Below are 11,731 nucleotides of genomic sequence, written 5' to 3'. Positions count from 1 at the left end.
AGGCGCAGTAGGTGCTACGTCCTTTCTCGACGGTTGTCTTCTGATAATTCGTAAAAAATGATTTAAATCATGGTTTTATAATTCGGTTTTATAAATACTTTCGACATAAATCTTACAATATGATTACAATAAATAAATGACAATAAGTAAAAGAAGGATTTACACCCTCAGACTTACATGTTTGACGAAACGAGATGAACTAAGTATACGTTTAGTGATGCTCGACTCGAATGTAAACGAAAGTGCCATCGTAAGAGGAAAACGACTAAGATTGATTAAGTTGATTATTGTGGAGTTGGTCAAATTGGTCGGTCAAGCAAAATGAGGCTGGTACTCAGAAAGATCCGAGCTTACGTGGTCGAAATTTCAAGCACGTAGACGCCAAAAAGTAAGAACGTGGTCTAGAATGCAAAGGGAGAAGAGAAGGGCGGACACTCGCGTGAGAAATATGTAATCACACGGAAGGACTTGGGAAGAGGCGCAGCAGGCACTGCTTCTCTTGGAAGAGGCGCAGCACTTGCTGCGTCCTTTCCCAAGTGGTTTTCCCCTGCGGAAGAAAGATTTCCGTGTTTAGTTTATGGAATAACGGAATAATTTTGTTTTCCTTAATATTTTGTGTGAATATTACGGGAAATTGTTTGCCAAAGATTAAAAGATTTATAAAATATGGAATAGAAATATCCAGAACATTCCAGAACATTCTGACTCGGTTTCAGAAAATAAAGACGGTTTTATGACCCGGACTCCAAATGTACTCAAATTACTGCCAAAACGACCGTATCGGCACGTAGATGACAATTAAGAGGTAGACATAAATGTTTGAGCGATCACTTGACGACAAACTTACGAACTGTCACAAATCATTCCGTGTACCAAACATGCGGCCCAATCATCACCGGATGGTTTGCGGGAGGTGCAGAAATGAGGTATCTACAGAGCCCCCACTTTGACTGAGACTTGGACAAGGTGAAAGTCAAAGTATAGCCATCAGGTCAATCGAAAATTACAACCTGACGACTATGGCGACGCGAGGCGGCTCAAGGGGTCTGAGCCAAGGACCTGTCATCGGGAACATTTTAGAGTCTGTCAACTATCGGGGAGGGTCGTTTAAAGTCCATTAGACTACGTGAGGAGGCTCGCCAGCCATAAGAAGAGACCATACCTGAAATTCCTTGAAACTCCAGGGAAAACAAAAACCGATATTGGGAGAAGATAGCAGGACACAGTCTGGAAGTGCTGGGAGAAATCTGCTTGTGTTCAGCTTCAAACAAACTTCGGAAGGATTTGGGGTCGATGTTGATCTCCATGTCTCGAGAGAGGATGACTTTCGGTCGTGAACTCTCGCTGGGGAACATAATCGGGGACTGATCTCCATGTCTCGAGAGGGAATATCTATCCATGTACTCTCGCTGGGGTAAGATTATCGGGAACTGATCTCCATGTCTCGAGAGGGAATATTTATCCGTGTACTCTCGCTGGGGGAACAGAATAAAGGTGTGTCGAAACACCTGTCAAAGAAGGAACGCTCGTTGTGACAAGCTAGGTCTTGGATAAAAATAAGGCGATAATTTGCTGTTGGCTTGGAAGAGGTGGATCCGGGCTAAGAATATACGTCAAACGGACCAAATATACGATGTAGCATCAAGGAAGAGGCGCACCAAAGACGGGCCCATAAAATAACAAACTCATAACGAATTTTTGAAAATTCGTATGAAGGAAAGCTGAGGAAGAGGCGCAGCAAGAGCTGCGTCCCCTGGAAGAGGCGCAGCACCTGCTGCGTCTATTCCTGGATGTGGCAATTCTGCGTAAAAACCCGATGAAACAGAGGGTTCATTTCATTTGTTCGAAACATAATTCCTCAATTTCTCTCTCAAATTCCAACCATTTCCGTCAAAATTTGATCCAAAAGCTTGCATTTGCCATGACTAATCGAGGTATGTGTATCAATCTTGCATTTATCTTTCGTATTTGATCAAATGGGATCGACAAAATTAGGGTTTTCGACCCTAATTAGTCGAAAATTTGAGGCTTTTCCCCCAAACAACTTTGCCTTACGAAATTGACTTTGTAAATGGCCAATTGGTAGTATAAGGATCAAAACCATGTATTTGTTTAGAATTTTCGTTAAGTTTTGAGCATTTGAGTGAAATTGAGACGGTTTCACGGCTAAACCGTAAATCGCTTCGAAAATAGCCTTAGGATTGCCCATTTGCGACGAAACTTGATATTTGGAATCCTTGTGTTATGGGTAAACATCCTACTATCTCGGAATTTTGGTTTGTGATGGCTTTTTCAGGACACTTTCTAGGGCATAATCGTCGTTATAACAAAATGCTACCGAAATTCCGACTCGAACCCATGACTAGGCTTCAACTTAGGCTTGACTTGACCCAAATTACCACAGGAGCGGATGGGTTTGTGGGAAAATTGCCAAAGATGGCGAGAAAAGAGCGATTTCGGAGCTCCGAAAACTCGAAAATCCCCTAATTAAGGCTTGTCGTCACTTGACGCGGCCTAAATTTACTTTAATTTTGCAGGTGATAAGGCTTCTACATCTGGGAGAGATCCCGTGGACGTGGACACTACTGTCGACCTTTCTCAGGTGCTTGAGGAGGCGTTGGAGGAGGCTTTCACCGCTGCGGTGATGGTTGCTGAGGACGAGGTCCGGAAGCAGGAGGCTGCTGAGGAGGAGGAGGTCCCGAGACGGGCCAACGTTGGACGGGGTGGCCGCCATCTGAGGGGAGCACCTACGTGGGCTGAGACCTGGGACAATAGGCACCTGCTTTGGGCTGCGGAGGGTCACTTGTCCTACAGGACGGTGAAGAGCTTGGTAAATAGGATTCATAACTCTTCATTCATCTTCTTTCATTTCTGTTTGTCATTCCTTTTCTTCTTCATTTGAGCTAAAGATAGCTTTTTTTTCAAATCAACATAGGAGGCCAGGAACATCAGGTCGTTCTCGGGCTACACGACGGCGATGGGGTGCTACGAGAGGCTGTCGGCTGAGGAGCGAGCCGTGATCGAGCGGGGAGCGTTCGGCGCCTTGGTGCAGGCTTTGAGGGATATTGCGAGGAGGAAGCTTCGGGCTAACCTCAGTCTCGTCCGATCTTTCTTGGACCGGTTTTGGGACACGGCCTCCACGTTTCACATGCCTTTTGGTGAGGTGGGGGCCACGTTGGAGGATTACAGCATGATTTCTGGTCTGCCGTGTGGGACTGAGGTGGTGGAGTGGCCGGAGACAGCCATGAGGGTTGACTCGGCAGAGGCTGGGAGGCTGATCGGTTGGAACTTGGCACCGAAGGCGGCTGCGGTACCTGGCTTGGTGCCTAGTTCTTACGTGCGGGACTGCTTCGCGGGAAAGACCCCGGCATCGGTGGTGATCGAGGGGAGGGAGACGGCTCCTCTTCCCTACACTGCGGAGCAGAGAGTCCGCTTGTGGCTCTGGTGGTTCTTGTCTTCGATTTACCTCCGAGACAAGGGGGAGAGGCTTTCGACGAAGCTTCTTCCCTTTCTTTCTGACCTGAGCGACCTAGGCCGTTGGGACTGGGTCACTGCTAGTTTTGCGGTCCTCATCGGCTTCATGAGGGCCATGGTTCGTCCGGAGTTGATGGAAAAGGGGACTTCTCCTGCTGCTGTCGGCCCTGGACTGCTGTTGGAGGTTTGAACCTTCACTTCTTCTCATGAAAGATTATTTCCTTTTCTTGTCAAATCACGAGAGATCGTTATTGATTATCTGCTTTACAGGCGTGGGTGTACTCCTACTTTCCGGGCCTCGCGCCCAGGAGGACGGAGCCGGTGGAGAAGGCCTATCCTGTTGTGAGGGATTGGGTGATGTGCCGCACGAGGAGTCGGCGTTCCTTCCACGACGTTTGTCGGCGGTAGGTGAACGCTCTTCAGCTGGACGGCGTGTGTACTTCACTTTACATTTGTCTGTTTCTCTTCCTTTACTTTTACAACTGATCATAAGAATGACCCTTCGTTTGCTTCTTCTAGTGGGTGCCCAGGCCTTGGGAGGAGTACGCTGGTGCTCCTCCTTTCGTGGCTGAGGTCCTTCGACCTAGGAGCTCGAGCCGGCTGCTGAGGACATCGATGGGTCCTGTATGATACTTGGGTGAGCGCTTGGCTCGTCAGTGTTCTCGGGACGTCTTGACGGTTCCCGTCGATCCTCCTCGAACGAGGTTTAGGGAGCCTTCTGAGGCTGAGAGGGAGGCTGACCTGGCTGGCGTCGGTGGTGACGCCCTCCTTCTCCCTTGTGAGGACTACTCGGCGTTTCTCTACGGGAGGTTGGCGTACTGGGCGGTTGTGGTAAGTGCCTTATCCTCTTTCATTTTTGATTGTTTGAGCATGTGATGAAAGATCATCGGTTAACGGAAGTCATTTGACCTTGCAGGAGGTCGAGGCGGCGGGCATCGAGCAACCAGAGTACCCCGAGACCCTTGAGTATACCGACACGACGGGGATGACGACGATCTCCGAGCTGCGTGACTTTGACGTGGCGGTGAGAGATGCTGGCATGGACGAGTGGCAGCATCTCATTCGGAGGGTGAGTCTTCTAACTCGTGTAGTTTTGCTTAAGAATGCATTTGCTCAAGTTTGTCCAATCGCTAAGAATCTTTCTTTTGAAATGTAGCTTGCACCATCCCGGTTTGTGGCTTTGTGGAGGGTAGCCAACCGGCTACGGGTTACTGCCGTCGAGGCACTTGCTGGCGGCCGAGGACGTCAGGTATGAACCTTCCGTTTACTTTATTTTTGAATTTTCTAATCTTCCTTTATGTTTGGAGTGATTGACATGAGCCAGTTTTGTTGTTTGCAGAGGGAGTGTGAGCTGAAGCTAGAGCTTGCCCAGTCCCGGGAGGAGACGGCTCGCCTGCTGAAGGAGCTCGAGGTCCGCGACGCCGAGGTTGCTGCTCTCGAGGCGAGAGTTGCTGAGCTAGACAGCGGCTAGCAGTAGCTTCCGTGTTGCTTCTTGTTTTTTTTTTGTTGTATTTCTGTACATTTATACACTTTAGGACCCACTTTGGACATTTGGATCTTGTTTTGGGGCTCGAGCCCCCAGTTTGGTGTACATATCCCTTTTTGATCGTATATATGATGGCCTGAGTGCCTTTGCTGCTGGGTTGCTTTGTTTGTACCTGCAGGTTAGCCTTGGACAGGTTTGGTAGATGACGGTTTACGCCGTCATGCTGCCGAAATTTACACAGAAATCACATAGAACATATATTTGTACATATGGCCTAAATTAGCGCAAAACAATGACTCGATAAGGCAAAAAAATGACCAGAAATGAAAATGCAAAAATTTGGTCGGAAATGACCGGGCGGTAGGGAGGGTTACCAGCTAAAAAATAAAAAAATAAAAACATATAAGTTTGAAATGGAGAGTGAAATGATTCCCCAAAAAGAAAAAGTAGAAAGAAATGTATGAGTGTGCTAAAATGACGAAAATGTCGATGTCGTCTCGAGATGCGCATCCGCGAAATTAGGAAACACAAAATATGGCAACCTGATGCCTTTACCAAAATAATAACCCATATGAATAGGAAATTATTCGTTGAGGAATTTAGGAAAGATCCAACACGGAAAATCACAGAAAAAGTGATGGGGAAGAGGCGCAGCAAGAGCTGCGTCCCATCGAAGAGGCGCAGCACTTGCTGCGCCCATTCCCCAGTGCGTCCGTTCTGACGGATTATTTTAGGAAACAACTTTTAGTATAAATAGAGACGTCGAGGGAGGTTTTATTCACATAATTCTTCTGTCTTTCTTCGTCTTATTACACAAATTTCTCAAAATAAGCATACATCATGAATACTCTTGAGATTCGTCTAAAAGAATGGACAAATGAGTTCTCCAACGTGGAGAAACACGACATGGGTGCTTATAATTTTGGAGCACTTTTGAGCTTGAAGTTGATCAAGGTAGTCAAACCGTTCCTAGATGCTTGTCTTGACTACTGGGACCCGAATTATCACGTATTTGCCTTCCCTGGAGGCGACATTTGCCCATTTCCCGAAGAAATTGCTGCGATTGGTGGTTGGGACCCGGAACATTTGCCTGCTATTCCCTCCACTTCTCAAGGGTATAAGAATAAGTTTAGAGACTTGCTTGGATTGACCAGAGTTGATGTTGACCGTCTTGTGACTTCTAAAGGAGTGCGAATGTTGTATTACATCGATCGCTTTATCAATAGGGCTGATCCCACTGTCTCTTATGTTGCGAGGCGAAGGGCATTCGGGTTTTGCCTATTACATGTGTATGTCCTTCAAGGGCATGTTGATGAGGATATGAGAGGCGACCCTCGTCTCTTGAGCTTGATTGAGCAAATGGAGCTGCGCAGGAGTCCAGCTTGTCTGTGTTTAGGAGAGATCCTATTGGGCTTGGATAACAGGAAAGCTAATCGCGACCTATCTTATCTGGGAAGTCCCATTATTTTGCAGGTAACAAGAACTTTTTTTTTTGTTCGTTTTTTTCTCTCTTTTTTCGTTTTTTTTGTCGTTTAATACCTGCTTTTGGTAGGTCTGGCTTATAGAACGTCTTCGATTTATCGAACCCCCAGTTAATGTTCCTTTTTATCATGCTCGCTCAATTGCAATGAGGACCAGGCTTTACATGGTGGACTTCACTCGAGTTTGCAATTACTGGGAGAATAAACTGAAGAGCGAAGATGGCCCTTTAATCAGATGGATCGTACCATGGTGGCATCTTAAATCTGTCACTGGAGTATCTTCCCTGGACCCTACCCGATCTGTTCGCATTCCCGGCTTGGAGTTTGTGGTATGCATTTTCCCGGAGAGACTGATGAGGCGGGTTGGATTGAACCAGATGATTCCCAAGCTTGACACTGTCCCGCAAACTGCCGTGGCGCTTACTACTGAGAGTCGAAGAGAATGGGCCATCAAATGGGCTCAGAGGAACATTTGGTTCTTGAATTCTTTTGTCAGTGCTCTATGGGTGTCGGATTCCTATCTGCGGTGGAGGAAGGCTACCACTCCAGAGGAGCGCGAGAGATTGAGGAAGCGTGAACCTGTCGACTACAAGTTTCGCGAGGTGGAAAAGGAGAAGGAGAAGCATCTGACTGAGGGAGAGGAAGAAGCCGGGTTTCGAGTTGTTCATCCTTCGAAGAAACCGAAGACTTCTCCTACCGTCGAGATGGTGGTTGACAAGAATGGCAAAGCGAGACCACGAGATAGACCATTGGTGATTAGGTCTGAAGTGACGCAAGAGCGTCCGGCTCGAGGTCGTGACCTGAAGTATGATAAAAATGACAAAGGCAAAGGGAAAATGGAAGAGTAGCCTAAGTCTTTATTATTATTTATTATTATTATTATTATTATTGCAATAAGAAGGTGGGGTTTTTAGAATCCTAGCCTATTTATTTCTATTACGGTTTTATTATGTAACGTACTATTATTATTAATGAAATAAAAAAGGTTAAATGGTTATGAAGCCGTTGTGATTTTCTTTTCATTATTCTTGTCTAATTTCAAGTGCATTCGCAAGTGTCCTTCTATTTACATTTAAAATGATGAAATGGGTTGTATCCCGTGAAGGATTGCCTACGTATTCATTTAAAAAAAATGAAATCAAACCCTTGTGCGTAGTTCGAGTAAATATAAAAGAATAATTGTTCTAAGCAAAAGCTTGTAATGAAATTTAGAAAATAAGCATGAGCTTTACTTACTCCTAAAATGCAATTTAGTTTATTTGATGATATGAGAATGACAAATTGTCAAAGTGCAAGAGCAAGATGACATTTAGCTTGATTCAGCTTGGCCTGGGGCCGTTTATTTCGTGCCACAAGAGCGACATGTGAGGTCACGCGAGGCACGTTTTTTGCTCCTATTCTAGGCGTAGTAACGTTTTAGTTGGTCAAGGTTTGTTGGGTTGGCAAATTCATTCCTGTCTAGGTCTGTGATCCTAACCGCACCCCCTGGAAGTATGGACTTGACTAGGAAAGGCCCGGCCCAATTGGGTTTGAATTTTCCTCGTGGATCGACGGGTAAAAGAGCCCTAATGGATTTGAGGACCAAGTCTCTTTCCTTGATGTTCCTTGGCTTGACCCTTTTGTTGAAGGCTCGTTTGATACGCGCCTGGTATGTTTGCACATTATGTAATGCACATAACCTTCGTTCATCCAGGAGGATGAGTTCTTCATATCTATCCCTCTTCCACTCGGCTTCTGGGATTTGACTTTCGAGTAAAATACGCAAGGATGGTATTTCTAGCTCGATTGGTTGTACGGCTTCCATGCCGTAGGTCAAATAGAAAGGACTAGCCCCAGTGGGCGTCCTAACGGATGTATGGTATCCCCATAAAGCAAAGGGTATCTTGCTTGGCCAATCTCTATAGTTGTCAATCATTTTCTTGAGAATTGTGACAACATTTTTGTTTGCTGCTTCTACCGCGCCATTGTTTTGTGGTCTATATGGCGAGGAGTGGTGATGCTTAATTTTGTACTTGGCTAGCAATTATTCAGTCTCAGCTTGGAAATGTGATCCATTGTCACCGATGATCTCATGTGGGCAACCATATCGACAGATGATATTGGTTTGTATGAACTTTGCCACGTTCTTGGTAGTAAGACTGGTGTAGGAAGCCGCTTCTACCCATTTGGTGAAATAATCGATCGCTACTAGGATAAAACAGTGACCTCCTGTTCCGGCTGGAGTGATTTTACCGATGATGTCGATTCCCCAAGCAGAAAATGGCCAGGGAGATGTCATGGTGTAAAACAATGAAGGAGGAACATGTTGCACATTCCCGAAGATTTGACAATTATGGCAATGTCTCACATATTTGATGCAATCAGATTCCATCGTGGTCCAATAATATCCTAAACGTGTGATTTTCTTTGCCATCATGGGTCCACTCATGTGAGGGCCACACTCTCCATCATGGACTTCTTCCATCACTTTCCGTGCCTGTGAATGATCAAGACAACGTAGGATTACACCAAGAGGTGTTCTTTTGTATAACTCCCCTTGCATGAGGACGTATTGGGAAGCTAGCAAACGGATGGCGCGTTGTCCACTTTTGTCCATTTCTGGTGGATAGGTGCCATGGAGTTTGAAGTTTAGGATTGCTTGGAACCAAGGCTCCTCTGTAATTTCCTCTTCATCGGTGATTTGGTGCACATAAGCTGGCTCTGATCGTTGTTCGATGCATAAAGGCATTTCTACCATGTATCCGGCATATTAATCAAAGATGCAAGTTTTGCAAGAGCATCCGCAAATTGATTTTCTTCTCGAGGTAGATGTAAGTAGGTTACTTGATCGAAGAATTGAGCGACTTGGTCTATTCTGGCTTGATAAGGTGCCAGACTTTCGCTTCGTATTTTCCAAGATCCCGTAATTTGATTGATGGTCAAAGAGGAATCCCTATGTACTCGAAGATTCTTGATGCCTAAACTTACTGCCGCTTGCAATCCAATGAGACAGGCTTCGTATTCTGCAGCGTTATTTGTCACCTCGAAGTCGAGTTTGACAGAGATTGGTGTATGCTCGCCTTCAGGAGAAATGAGCAACACTCCTATTCCAAATCCTCTTAAGTTCGATGCCCCATCAAAATAGAGGTCCCAGGAGTCTACATTCGTCTGGAGTATATCATCATCCGGAAACGACCAGGTGTCTATCGTTTCTGTATCACTGACGGGATTTTCTGCGAAGAATTCGACAACGGCGCGCCCTTTTATGACTTTCAAAGGTACATACTTGAGATCGAACTCTGAGAGCATCAAGGTCCATCTCGCTAGACGTCCATTGAGAATGGGTTTCTCGAAGAGGTATTTGACAGGATCCATTTTGGAGAATATATTGACGGAGTAGCTAAGCATGTAATGGCGTAGCTTCTTTGTTGCCCACACAAGAGCGAAGCATGTCTTCTCAAGTGGCGTGTATTTGCACTCGTACTCCAAGAACTTCTTACTAAGGTAGTAGATGGCTCTTTCTTCTTTTCCTATAGTTTGAGCTAGCATGGCGCCCATGGCCGTTTCAGTTACCGTGAGATATAAACCAAGAGGTTGATCTCGTTGGGGTGGCATGAGCACTGGTGGTTTGGCTAGTGTTTCCTTGATTCGGTCGAAAGCCTTCTGACAGTCATCATCCCACACGGTGTGATCTGTTTTCTTTAATTTCTTGAATATGGGTTCGCAGATCATGGTGAGCTTCGATATGAATCGGCTTATGTATTGTACCTTGCCTAGGAATCCCCTAACTTCTTTCTCTGTTTGAGGTTGCGGCATTTCAATTAAAGCTTTGATCTTTGAAGAGTTTATTTCTATACCTCGTTGGCTGACTACGTATCCCAGGAGTTTGCCAGATGTTACTCCGAATGCGCATTTCTGAGGATTGAGCCTCATGTTGTACTTCCGTAGCCTTGAGAAGAATTTGTGAAGGTTCGCAATATGTCCCTCTCTTTCCTTGGACTTGACAATCATGTCGTCTACGTATACCTCAACTTCTTTATGCATCATGTCATGTAAGAGTGTAGTTGCGGTGCGTTGGTATGTAGCTCCGGCGTTGATTAACCCAAACGGCATGACCGTGTAGCAATAGGTTCCCCATTGAGTGACGAAAGCGGTCTTACGCATGTCTTCTAAGGCCATCTTGATCTGGTTATATCCCGCGTATCCGTCCATGAAGGATAGCAACGCGTGATCTACCGTATTGTCTACTAATATGTCGATATATGGTAGAGGAAAGTCATCTTTAGGACTTGCTTTGTTTAAGTCTCTAAAATCAACACAAACACGGATTCTCCCATCCTTTTTGGGCACGGGTACTATGTTAGCTACTTAGTCTGAGTACTCGGAAACTTTGATGAACCCGGCTTTGAATTGTTTATCGACCTCTTCTTTGATCTTGAGAGCCCATTTTGTCCTCATTTGTCGAAGCTTCTGTTTCACGGGTTTGAAACCTGGTTTGATTGGGATTCTATGCTCTGCAATGTCCCTGGCATATCTTTGTAGGACCAAGCAAAAACGTCTTTGAACTCGTGTAGGAGGTCTATGAAACTGGCCCTTTCGGTGGGGCTCAAGGTTGTCCCTATCCTAAGTTCTTGGGGTTCTAGTTCAGTTCCTACGTTGATGGGTTCAGTATTTTCTATCACTGGTCCCCCTTCCCCCTCTTGTTGTATTTCTTTGGCTATGTAGGGAGGTATTTAGATTGAGTCAAGGTCTGGGTCATTCTCATTATCATCATAAACAGAATTGCATTCAAGATAATACGAAGAGTAAGCAGAACCTGATTTATTCATATTAAGATTTGAGAAAAGTTGAAACAAAGAAGCCATCTGATCTGTGGTCAGTGGCTGTAAAGGGACAGCGGTTGGGACCTTTTCCGAACTACTGTTGCTATTAGACACTAAGCTAGGAGAAACGAGGGGAGTGAGAATGACGACAAGAGGAGACTCTCTAGGAACTTCTCTAGACTCCGACTCTGACTCTGACTCGAATTCATCGTCTTCTGGTTCTCCTTTGAACATCTCTCCTTCTCCAGTAGTGAGCTTGAAGAGTCTTCCTTGATTGTTCGTCCACTTGATCGATTTTCTCCATCCTTTCTGCTGATTGGTGTTGGTTTCTGTGTCCAGTGTGGCAATGATCTCATTTATGATGCTTTCGGCGCTCTTGATTAAGGGAAGATCCTGGAGGTAGACATCCTCCTCGTTATCCGTCCATATCCTGTTGATCACCTCTTCTTTTGGGGAGATAAGATGTGAGCAATCTAAGATAGATTCGT

Source organism: Silene latifolia, chromosome 10, assembly GCF_048544455.1.
Source record: "Silene latifolia isolate original U9 population chromosome 10, ASM4854445v1, whole genome shotgun sequence".
In the NCBI taxonomy this organism is placed as follows: domain Eukaryota; kingdom Viridiplantae; phylum Streptophyta; class Magnoliopsida; order Caryophyllales; family Caryophyllaceae; genus Silene; species Silene latifolia.
This window is presented reverse-complemented; position numbering follows the sequence as displayed.